Source organism: Miniopterus schreibersii (assembly GCF_964146895.1).
Source record: "Miniopterus schreibersii genome assembly, chromosome: 13".
In the NCBI taxonomy this organism is placed as follows: Eukaryota; Metazoa; Chordata; class Mammalia; order Chiroptera; family Miniopteridae; genus Miniopterus; species Miniopterus schreibersii.
The window spans coordinates 17,872,732-17,885,639 of NC_138113.1; the positions used below are offsets into that span (position 1 = coordinate 17,872,732).

At 48.4% G+C, this 12,908-nt stretch overlaps 1 long non-coding RNA gene across 1 annotated transcript; it reads left to right on the top strand.

Annotated features, from left to right (window-relative positions):
* Positions 1–7,988: 7,988 nt before the first annotated feature.
* On the top strand, positions 7,989–10,623 carry LOC308566240. Its single transcript, XR_014000141.1, has 3 exons — positions 7,989–8,127; positions 8,501–8,645; positions 9,327–10,623. It is a non-coding gene; the product is annotated as an uncharacterized lncRNA (long non-coding RNA).
* Positions 10,624–12,908: the final 2,285 nt, after the last annotated feature.

Sequence of the window (12,908 nt, forward strand, 5' to 3'; positions counted from 1 at the left end):
AGAAATAAACGAGAGATTTATTCAAGGGCCTTAGAGTTCGCAAACTGGAAACACAGTTAGGCAAAAACCCAGAAGTGTTCCAAAGAAGAAAGAGAAGTGAAAAGCTCTTAGAGCAAAAGGTACATTTCTGAGAATTATCATCAGTCCTGCCTTCCTAGCACTAGGATTGGTCCAGGACAGTTGCCTGTCAGAGGACGGGCAGTCAGGATGATGGGTGCCAGGTGGCCTGGAAGATGGGTGCCAGGAGGTCTGGTCACACCCTGGTGGCCTGGACAATGGTGTCAGGTGGATGTATGAGTGAGTCCTTCAGCGGGTCATCATGAGTCCTTCAGGGGTCATTAGAGAGTTGCCTGGAGGTCCAGATGCATAGCCAGGCATTGGTACAGGACTGGAGAGTTCAAAAAAGTCTCCATTTCCAGGCTGGTTAGAACAAGAATGGAGCCTTTCCTCCTGCCCCACCTTCAGAGTGTTAATAATTTCCCCAGGGCTGCTGTGCCTGGTGCAGACGCAAGGCCCTCGCCCGTGGCTGCCAGCCGAGAGTGCATGGTTAACAGCAACCACAAATCCAGACCTTGACAGTCTCTTTGCCCGTGGGCTTCGGAACCCGCAGGGAATTCCGCCACCAAGAGTGAGCCCCCTGGGGGGGCAGGGGTCTGTGTGTAACTGGGTCCCCTGAGAGGCTTCGGGTGCACCGAAGGCCGCCTCGCCGTCAGGAGCAGAGGTTTGCCCCCCAGTCACCGTGAACAGCGTCGGGTGCTCAAGGCACATCCTCTTTGACCAGCCCTGTCCACCTGGTCCCCCAAGGGCCCCAAGGAGGGCCATCGCCTCTGCTCGCAGTGCTGGCCTGGCCTGGATGTGCCTCTGCTCTCCCTGTCCACCTAAATCCTATTTGTTCAAGGACTGATGGAAGACACTTCCTCGCTAAGTCCCCCAGGACCCCCGCCCCCCACGGGGACCTCTCCCCCTATGAGTTCTTCGCCCTCCCTGTCTGCACACTCCCTTGGCTTTGTAAAAGGCCTCTGTTCCCCTTGAGGTTAGCGGACTTGACTTTTACTTGACTTTTAGACACGTCTACCCAGAGGATTATGCTCCCAGCACATAGCACCATCCAGTGTGCACAACAGATACTCCAACATCCGTTGTCTGACTGCCTAAATATGGACCATGGGAAAACTTCTTTAAAAGCATTTTTCATCGGGCCTGCATTATTTCCTGTCAGAAATAAATGTCCCAGCTCTGAGGCATATAACAGAGAGAGAGGTCTTGCTGAAAGAGAGAACAAAACAGAGCATATCTGGTCAAATAGAGGGAAAATACAAAATAGAAAACGTCCATTATCCCACCACGCAGAGTCAACCAGTGTTTAAGTGTTGGGATAAATCCTTCCAAACAATTTTAGATAGATAGATAGATAGATAGATAGATAATTGATAGATAGATAGATAGATAGATAGATTGATTGATTGATAGATAGATGATAGATAGATGATGATAGATAGATAGATAGATAGATAGATAGATAGATAGATAGATAGATAGATAGATAGATAATAGATAGATAGATAGATGATAGATAGGTAGATGATAGATAGATAGATGATAGATAGATAGATAGATAGATAGATAGATAGATAGATAGATAGATAGATAATAGATAGATAGATAGATAGATAGATAGATGATAGATAGATAGATAGATAGATAGATATTTTATAACACCTTTATTGAGACGTAATTCACCTACCATACAATTGGACAGCCATACGGAAAAAGAGAAAACTGAATCCACTTATCACACAAAAAACCAGGATAAATTCAAATGGGTCAAAGATCTAAATGTAAAAATGAAACCATAAACAATAGGAAAAATGGGTGAAATATTTTATAACCTAGGAGAGGCGAAAGAGAAAAGATGAATGAATCTGTCTTGTTGGCAATATCGGAACATCTTAAGTAAAATCAAAAGGCAAACAAAAAGCTTGGAGAAATAATTACAAATTATATCACAGACAAAGGGCTAATATCCTTCACAATTAAAGAACTTCAAAGAAGAAAAAGCCCAATAACCTGATAGAAAAGTGGGCAAGAGCTATGAACAGGCATTTCACAGAGAAAGAAAAGCAAAGGAAAATGTGTCCTCTGTTGCTCATAACAAGAAAACTGCAAATTTAAACTCTACTGAGAGAACATTTCTCATCTTTCAGACAGATGAAAATCCAAAAGTTTGACAATTTTCTCTGTGGGCAAGGCTCTGGGGAAACAGTCCCATTCCCTATGCGTGGCCGATGGAAATTCAAAAGGGTCTGATGTCCGTGGAGGAGAGTCTTGGATGTCAGCAAACCCGCTTGTGCCTTCCCCTTTGGCTCAGCAGTCACGGTTCTGGGCGTCTACCCCCAAAATAACTTCCAAAATTGCGAGATGACCTGTGCTCAAGGTCATCCACTGCAGATCTGCAACAGCAAAGGCTGGAAACGGCTCAGATGTCCATCAGCAGGGGGCCGAGTGCTAAGCAGCTGTGAGGAATGAAGATGGTCCCCAGAAATACAAGGCCGGAGCCGCAGGCGCCGGTGCTGTCCACTTTGGTTAGAAAGGAGAGGAACACAAGCATACGAACATACAAACGACGACGGGGAGGGAAGCAAAACCAACTGAAGCCTGGTATCTCTGAGGCAGGGAAGAGTGAGGGTGGGAGAGGGGGACGAGGAGGCTGTGCCTCTCTGCTCACGTCCGTTTCATGATTTCCGCTTCCAGCCATGCGGATATTCTGCAGCACTGAGACACAAAATTATATTTAGAAAAGGCAACCCCCACGAGTCAAAAGCAAACCGAGACAAATAGCAACAGTGTGTCCGCTTGATTTCCTGATCACAGGGAGGGTTATTTCACTGTATCTTGATAGAGCCCAGCGACCAAAGCGACAAGGACGTCAAACCCCACCGCCCAGTCCGCCCAGTGACTCCACCGGACACATGGCTCAGCCTTGTCAACAATAAAACGAGTGCCCCTTAAAAGGAAGACATCCTTTTACAGATGAGAAAAGATGTAAGCGACCTACAGACAAATGCAACTGGGAAGAGACAGTTTTGAAATAACCAGAGAAAACTGAACCCCAGTATTAGATGGTATTAAGGAATTGTTATTAATTTTATTGAATGTGATGATGGAATGGTGAGTATGGTTTTAAACCTCTCTCAGAGATTTTTTTCCCCCTTATGTTTACAGATTTATTTTTTTTAAGTGTGGCTTTGAGTGAGGTTCCAGGGCATCGGGGCAGCAGGGCGAAGCGGTGGCTCTGAAGCCCCTGGGGAGGCGCTCTTGGGGCTCTGCGACACGCAGTCCTCTTCAGACGCCTCAGGCAGCGGTGAAGTTTTCAGAAGCTGCAAGTGAGCAACTGGAGTCTTAAAGGGAATGACCTCATAGCACATATTCTGTTGGCTGGAGCTGACTGAAGTGGGAAAACTGTCTTGGGGAGTAGAAATCAAACCATTCAAGGCGTGCGCACAGGCTCTCGAGCCAGGCTGCAGGTTCAAATTCCAGGGCTGCCGCTTCCTCCTCTGTGACCTTGGGACAGTCACTTGGCTTCCCTGTGCCTCCGTTTCCCTGGGTGGGGGTGATGACGCCAACCTCCCAGGGTCGCTGTGAGGAGGTAAGCTGTACACACCACGTGCTGAGAAGCGTGACAAGCACATAGGAAGCACAGCCTGTTATTAAATACAGCGAATCCTTTTTAAGCATTTAATTTTCGGAATAAATTTACCAGCCACGTGTATTTCTCCGTTTAGTTTTCCAAAGGAAATAAAGTTTATTGAGATTCTTCAATTATTCTCTAGAATGAACTTTGCACCTGTAAACAGTTAGGGGGAGCCCTGACCCTAGATCCCGACGTCCGCCCTCTGCCCCTCCCGCTGTGGGGCGCCCTCTGCTGGCGACTCCGGGTGGTGACGTTCGGGGCTGAGGAGCGGAGCTCAGGCTGCCCTGAGAGCAAACCAGGCCTGGTGCCGATGACTCCAGGACTCCCTCTTACCCCCTGGCCCAGGTTAGATGCCCTTCTTTGCCTTTTTTCCTATGGTGGGTTTGCTTTGTAGCCCCCAGCAGTTTTGACACCCAGTAAGTGTTTTATGACCACATGTTAAATTGCACCAAACTGGGTCACCCCCAGGTGGAGGACCTAGTGCCCGAGCAGAGAGGGACAGATGGAAGAAAAGGCTGGGAGGGGGAAAGGGCACCAGAAGCAACCCGCATTTCTACTGGGGCCCTCCCTGCCCACTGAAACTTAAATCCTGCTTCATTAAAAATAAGCTTGCCCAGTCACCCGCAGTGTGTGTCCCTTGCTTCTCTCCACAACCATTTACTAAAGATCCCCCTGAAATACAATCCTGCCCCCCCAAAACTTCAGACTGATAAAAGAGATAAGCCTCATCAAAGGACACAGTCAACAGAGCGAAAGGGCAGCTGGCAGAATGCAAGAAAATATTTGCAAATCATATATACCTGGTAAGGGCTTAAAATCCAGACTAGACGAAGAACTTCTACAACTCAACATCAACACCCCCTCCCCGCCCCAAATAATCCAATTTAAAAATAGGCAAAGGACTTAAGTAGACATTTCTCCAAAGAAGATATGCAAGTCACCAACAAGAAGAGACTAATGGTCAGGTGAGAGGGAAGGGGAAGCAGAGGGCATCCTCGATGGTGGGCCCAGCAGAAATGAAGGCCCAGGGACAAGAATCTGCAGGACTCGGAGGCAGGTAGCACCCTTCAGTTCATCAGACATGCACGAAGGGGGTCATAGAAATGAGGCAGGAATGTGCCCAGCCATGCCCAGGGTTCTAGTTCATGTGGCATTTGCCTCAGTCTGCCCTGGGCAGGGATGGAGACAGCTGTGTGGCCGACTGGCTGAGAGCACTCAGGGCACTCGCGCTGGCCAGGAGCCGTGTGGAACGGCTCTCCGCCCTCACACAGGGTACATCTATGGCTCACACTTTCCTTTGTCTCAAGACATAAAATTAGCAAGAGGTCTTCTGCCGACAATCACATTTTTCTGTGAGGTCCATGCAGAAGCACCAGCTGTTTGTCCATAACTCGGTCACTCCGCAGGGATCATTCTAACCCGAGCACACTGCCCCCGATGCACTGGGTGTCTGCAGCCTGCCCTGAATTCCCACCACTGAGCACAGAGCTGGGCTTAGCATCCGGAGGCTACGCAGGGCGAGGGAGCAGGCACTTAGCTCTGGCCGCTCGCTGGCTGCTTGACTTCGCACAAGCTCGTCTCTGAACTTCCAGTTCATCAGGAAAACAGAGCGGTCGCTATTCCTGATGTAAGATCAACTGGGGGAGTCATGTGCATCAATGTGCACCGAAAAGTGTCAAGTGGCACACGAATGCAAGAAGTAGTGACAACGATGGGTCTCCTTCTATGCTGAATTCAGCGTTTCCCCGCCTCTCGAGGCCCGGAGGATGCCGGTGCACAGGAAGCAGACGGCATGTATGTTCCCGGGAGAGAGAGGTCGTGCGTGGGCACAGGACAAACCACGCTGCCAGCCTTCGTGTCACAAAAGTACTGCTTCCAGCCCCCTGGCGCTTTGGATCTTCCCTTCCTTTGTTCTACTTCCCTGCTCTTTCTTTCTATTTCTATGGCCCTGTCACCGTGGCACAAATAGGTACATCAAGTTGAAAACAGAGCCGTACAGGGGAAGACACTCTCCCCTTCGAAGCGGAGCTGGGGGTTAGGAGGACAGTGTGAACCAGGCTCCCTGGATGACGGGGTCTCGAGATGCCCCGTGGGAGGGGAAGAGACCCGGAAAGCAAGCATCTAGCCAGTGCCCACAGGGTGTAACACCTGAGGAGCTGGCTGGATTCAGAGCAATGATTCCTGCTCTTAGGGCCTGGGCAGAGTCTCCAAATACACAACTAGCCTGGGGACATTAGATGACACTGGGGCTTGTCCCTGCCAAAGGTGGATATGCACAGGTGAGAGCTCACCTCCAGAAAGACACCAGCTCCACCCAGGAGTGAGCTCTGTCTCATCTCCTAGGGCATCCCAACTGACAATGAAAGCTGCCACTGTGGAGACGGGAAAGGAAGGGGAGGCTGCGGGGAAGGCCTGTAGGACGGAGCGGGCAGAGCTAAACAGGGGAGCTTGTCCCAAACCAAGGCCATCCCTGGTTCTTATCGCAGGAAGCCGGTGCCTGTTGAGCCAGGACTTGTAAAAGTCTCAAAGAGCTCAAATAAAAAAGTCAGCTCCTTGATTCTAGATCGCACTCTGCTAATATGTCACTGGGTCATCTAAAGTGGTTACATAATCTCATCTGATAAAAGATTTTTTTTTTAAATCCTGGAGAGTTGGATGAAACTCTAGCACCTTGCCCACGTTTAAAAATGCAGGCCAGGCTATATTAGACAAAACATCCTTAATCTGTTTCCAAAAGCAAGAGGCCCTCGGAGGTGTGGAGTAAATGTGAGTGTAATGGCGTTTCTGGGACATACAATTGTTTGTAGTCACCATCACAGGCAGAATATTCCAAAGGGGACTGTTCCAGAAAGCCTGCGACGAGGGATTGCAAGAAGCGGTGGCCTTCCAGCCAGGATGTTCCCTCCCAGGACACTGCCATGTGGTCAGCAGCACCTCACTGAATATCTCCTCGGGGTTACGGGACTAGTTTTAATATTGGGGCAAAAATCCGCTCCCTAACAGACTTGACGAATCTCAGAGGAAAGGCAGGGTCGGGGGACAGAGAGAGATTAACCAAAGAACTTATACGCATATGTGGATACCCAGGGACACAGACAATAGTGTGGTGAAGCCTGGGGGTGGGGGTGAGAGGGGGCAGGGGGGGAAAGGGAACATCTGTAATACTTTCAACAAGAAAGATAAATTTTAAAAAACCACCTGCTTCCTAGTAACTTATCCTCGCGCCCAGTGTTGCCCTCTGATCCTACACAGGATAAATATTTCTCTCGCACAAACATTCTCAGTTTTTAAAGAGATGGGTCTTTGGTTCAACCTGTGTGCCACAGGAACTTTTAAACCACGCAGTACCTGACTATTTAATCAGGGGCACTGACCTTTCTCCCCTTAGATAGTCCAATAAGTAAATGACAGCAGCCAACACAATAGCCATCCAGTGTGAGTGAATCAAGATTACACCTTTTTTTTTGTCAGGTCGGCAAAAAAGGTATTTTTTGGTGTGCCGCACCATTTTGGTAATTAGCTGGTGTGTGCCACGAGACGGAAAAGGCTGCAGACGGCTGTTCTGAAGCAAACGTCTTCAGCCCCTTCAGCTGCCTTGGTTCCCAGGCCTGTCGCCCAGGCGTCCTTCTGTCCAGGCGGCCGGCGCTTCCCGCAGGGACACGGTCTGACCGGCGCCCCTGCGCGGGTCCTGCCACCAGGTGGCGCCGCCGCCGCCCGCGCTCGCTCCGGCCGGCGGGCCTTTCGCGACGGGGGACCCGGGACCCCAGATCGCCGGCCGCCTGAGCCCCGCCCCCCCCAGGGGCTCAGTCCGCCAGCCGGGCCCGGGCCACGGGGGACACGCAGCCTCCTCCGAACTGCCGCACGGCCGTCTGACCATGTTCCCCCACCGCTCCCGGTCCATCCGAAAGCCAACGATTAGCTGTGAGAGGGGCAGCTGTCGGGGACAGCGTGGGGCGGGGCGCACGTGGGGGGGGCGCTCGTGGGGACGGGAGGGCGCGTGGGGGGGCGCGTGGGCGGGGCGCGCGTGGGGACGGGACGGCGCGTGGGGGCGGGGCGGGGCGTGGGGACGGGAGGGCGCGTGGGGGGGCGCGTGGGGGCGGGGCGCGTGCGGGGGCGGGGCGCGTGCGGGGGCGGGGCGCGTGGGGCGGGGCGCGCGTGGGGGCGGGGGCGCGCGCGGGGGCGGGGCGCGCGTGGGGGCGGGGCGCGCGTGGGGGCGGGGCGCGCGTGGGGGCGGGGCGCGCGTGGGGCGGGGCGCGCGTGGGGGCGGGGCGCGCGTGGGGGCGGGGCGCGCGTGGGCGGGGCCGCAGGCCGCAGGCCGCAGGAGGAGCCGGTCCGGAGGCCTGCGCTCTGCAGCCTGGCTGCCCCGGCATCCTGCTCAACGCCCCGCGCAGCCGTTTGACCTCCGCCTCGCCTCCCTCCCTCATCTGCAGACGCAGGTAATTCCCACAGAACTCGCCTCGTGGGGCTGTTGGCAGGAATGAAATGAACTGAGACACTACGTGGGTGCACTTGAGTATATGTACATATTAAACTATACATACATATAAAATACATTTGTATACCTATACACCATATAATTATATGCAGCATATTATATAGGTATAATATGTAGTATGTGATGACATAGGTATATAATGTATATTAAATTAGGTATATATATTGTACATGTACCTAGCACATAGTGAGCACCAGTGTTAGCCTCATTTTATATTTCAGTAGGCAGCTTCTATGAATTATTAATTTTTAAATACATCTTTCATTCAAACATGAGAAAGTCACACCTTTGGGGTTTTTGTTAACTTTTTATAGGCTACTTCTCGGACAGTGTCACTTAACGGCCACCCTCTGAAGAAGGAACTCCTTCCACCAGACCCCATCTAAGGCTCGTTTCTCCCCAGGGCTCTGCTCTGGCTGCAGCTTGCTGCCTTCTCCGCGTCCAGCAGCTACCTGGGTGGTGAGTGCCCCCCTGTCCTTGCACTCCACCCAATCCTTGGCATTCCAGTGTGCCCGGCCTGGAGTGGAGGCAGCTTACTGTCTGGTTACGTGAAGGGGATGCCCACCAGCCGTGGACAGAGAGGAAACCCTGTCAAGAGTGAATCCAGGTTTAGAGGGTCTAAATCTTATAAAATTTTTGAGATTCTCTTTAATGGGAAAACAATACAAGAATATCTTATTTTTGCTATTTATATAAAAACATATGAACACATCAGTAGTTCCCCTCCCAGTGCCTTAGGAAAGACCAGGCCCTGGCAAGTGAGGGGTACTGAAGCTTAATTTCCTTTAGTTTCAGGGTAAATTTCCCCTTGGCCTTATATGGGATAAAGTAGGACGTACGTCGGGCACCCTTTCTAACCCTAACCCCTTGGACAGAGCTGCTCAGACCCCTCCAGGAGGCAGTAACCGGGCCCCAGAGATTTTAGGACGGTCTCTATTCCAAACAGTTCATCAGACCATGTGTCCAGTGACGCATCTCGACTCTTCAAAACATACAGGTGATAATGCACAGAATGGAAGTGTGAAAGACAAAGCAAACAAAGCCCAAAAATAAACACCAAACCAATGCTCACCCCAAATGAGTACAAACAGGGACAGAACTAGCAATTGTTTTCTGTGGATGTTTTGTTTCCTGTCTCAGAACAGAAAGAAAGAAAGAACCCAAGAAAGACAACAACAGCGCACAGCCTCTGCAGGCCACAGAAGTTTCCACCCGCTAAGACAACAGCAGGAATCTTCCCGGAATCATCTTCCCTGACTGGGCACTAATAATTATGTTGCCAAGAAAATCTTGTCTCCTTAGACTTATATAGGACAGGAAGGAAAATGTAGCCAGAAAGGTCAAGTTGAGTCCAAAAGACTGGAGAATCTCCTTCCAGTCACCGCCCTCAGCTTTCCATTGCATGGTAACCAGACTCAAAATTTCAGAGCAAAATATGGAAGCGGCTGTGCTGCGTAGGCCTCCCAGGCCCAGACTCAGGCAACTGCTCCACTGACCTCCGAGGGGCTGTCAGAAAACAGATGTGCAGGGAAAAGCTGCTCGCCGGGCACTTATGAGTCATCGTGAGGAGCAGGGAAGAGGTGTTCACTTTGCTTTCCAGGAGACGCTCGACATGTGAAAGGCAGGTGACACAACCTAGCGCTTCCAGGGGGTAGCAAGTGCATTCGCTGCCTGTTCAGCGACAGTAATAGTGATCATAGTAACCGTCAGAACTACTCCTTATTGGGACATATACTTTAAATATTTTCTCAATGAATCCCCATAGCAACTCTATCAACATTACTAATTTACCTACAAGGAAACAGACTTAGAAATGTCAAGAAACATACCCGATGTCATACAGCTAGTAAGTGCCAAAGCTATGCTTTCCTGTCTCCTTTAATGGGCAACAGAGGGGTTGCTGAGCAATTAATTCAAGAAGAAAAAAAGCAAAATTCAGTTGAACATTTCCACGAAGATTAGCCAACCGCTGCTTAGTGGTGTCAACAGAAAGTGCTCCGGGCCAAGCTCCATTCCTTCACCAGTCCCGGCATCAGAATCACCTACTCACTTACAAAAAAGGCCAATCCTTAGGCCCATCCCAGACTTACTGAGTCAGAATCTTCTGAGATGGGGCCTAGGAATGCTCATTTTACATGCCCCCCACACCTAACATCCCCAGGAAACTCTGCTGCACAGTCAAGTTTGAGAACAGCTGCTTGTGGATGACAAATCTCTTGGGTCACCTGGAAGACCCAGTTTATACCTGTTGTCCTGGCATAAATAGCAGTAGTGCCCCCCTTTATTGTCATAAGTGTTCCATTTTAGACAATTTGCATGTATATATTCCTATATTTTTTGTACCAAAATCAGGCCATGCTGTACATGCTATTTTATAACCTGGATCTTTTATCTAATGATTTCTACTTTTCCGTGTAAATAAAATTTTGTCTCTTCTAATACCAGTCCATACTCAGATTTCCTATACATCTGGTTTAATCAATCCACACATTGCAGTATAATAGTTTTCTCTTCTAAACTAATAACAGTTTCCCTCTCTCTTTATAACACTAACTTCTTATTAAGTAGGCCAGGCCAGATGTGCTAGGGCTGTGCCATCTTTTGGATTTTTCTGGAGACTTCTTTATGATTAATTACTTTGTTCCCTCATTTTCTATATTACTTATCATTGGAGATTAAAGTTTGATGGAGTCAAGCCTGACTATACACCACAGGGAATGCAGCTGACCTCATCTCTGTATCACATCAGGAATCAACGTAACCTCTGGTTGACCTGCCGTCAGTGAAGCTAAGATCAACCACTTGGTGAGGGTAATGACTTTCTGATCCCCTGTTGGGGCAGTTACATGTTTTCCCTTGCAACTAGGAAGAAATCTCTATGTATCACTTTGGCTCTACATGAACCGTTTCCCATCAACCATACACCTAATGCTTTTAAGGCCATTGATAATTGTTACCTGACTGAAGGGTTTTGCTAATTATAACAATCCCACTACATTCTTTGCAGATATTGTTTGGTAAAAGAGAAAATTTTCCTCATCACTTTGGGCTGTTTTCTCAGAAGTAAAAAAAGTTTCTATTGGAAAGGCAAGTTAAATGTTTTTCTTTTCCTTTACCATTTTCAAACTAAGGAGCTGCTAGTTCAATAGCCACTTGAGTCCAATTCCTGGAGTCCTTTTGCAGTATCTCCGTTAAGAGTGTGAGCGCCTAAAAGAAGTCTAGTGGTTGTAGAACTAAACAGTGCTGTAAAGTGTGGCCACACTGCAGACGTGATTAGCAACGAGAAATATTCCACTGAACACAGCAGCCATGGAAGTGTTGACCTATGCTGACTGCTTTGTTCACGTCTGGCCCTCCAGCCACAGTCCTGCACTGCACTTGTCTGAGCTCAGGCAGTTCTTGAACTAAGAGCACTTAGTTCAGGGTAGAACATTCTGTTCTCTCAGTAAAGAGCTTTCATTAAGCAGAGGCAGAGCTGTTCTAGTTAATGGGTTCTCAACAAACAGGGGCACTGTACCAAGCGGTGGGGCAATGACTGTGTTCTGACTTTCACATGTGGTGTAGGGCTTTAAAAAGGGTATTCCCAAGGGAACATACATGATACACTGTGGCACATTCAACCACCTCTCTCATCTCACATGCTCTTCCTACATGGTGAGAGGTGGGGGGGGTGCCCTTCCCTGGAACCTGGGGAGGCTGTGGCACTGCGGATGCCACCATTTGTTTATTCAGTCACTTGCTGATGGGCATTTGGTTGTCTCCAATTTGGGGATATACATATATTTTACAAATGAAGCTGCTGTGAACATTGGTGTACAAGTCATTGGATGGACATACACTTTTTCTCTGGGAGTAAATGGCTGGATATGGCAGGTGTGTGTGTGGTTTGACGTTTAGGAAACTGTCAAATTGTTTTTGCAGAGTGTTGTACCATTTTACATTTCCGACGTAAGTATTTGAGAGTTCTAGTTCCTCCACAGCCTCACCAACATTCAGTATGGTCAGTCCCCTTCGTTTTAGCCATTCTAATGGTATGGAATGGTCATTTCCGTTTCCCTAATGACCAGTGGTGTTAAGCATCTTTGCATGTGCTTATCAATCATTCACATAACTTCTTTGGTGAAATGACTGTTACAATCTTGCTAAGTTTTAAGAGTTTTCTTAAGTTTTGAGAGTTCTTTGTATTTTCTAGATACAAGTTCTTTATCAGGTGTACACATTGCAAATGTTTTCTCCTAGTCCATGGCTTGTCTTTTCATTCTCTAAGTTTTTAATTTTGATAAAGTCCAATTTATGAGTTTGTTCTTTTATAGATCATGCTTTTGGTATCATAACTAGAAAATCCTTACCTAACCCAAGGTCACAAAGATTTTTCTATGTTTTTGTCTGCAAGATTTATAGTTTTAACTCTTCCACTTAAGTCTATGACCATCTTGAATTAATCTTAGTATACGGTACAGGATATGAAGTTCTTTTTTGCATATGTATACCCAATTATTTCAGCAACATTTGTTGAAAAGATTTTCCATTTGCTACTAAATCCTTTTAATCTTTGTAAAAAAAGTCATTGTATGTGTGGATCTATTTTTACACTCTTTATTGTTTCACTGATGTAGTTCTATCTTATACCACCAACCACTGTCTTGATTACTATAGCTGTATAATTTTTGAAATGAGGTAGTTTTAGTCCAACTTTGTCCTTTCAAAGTCATCTTGGCTACT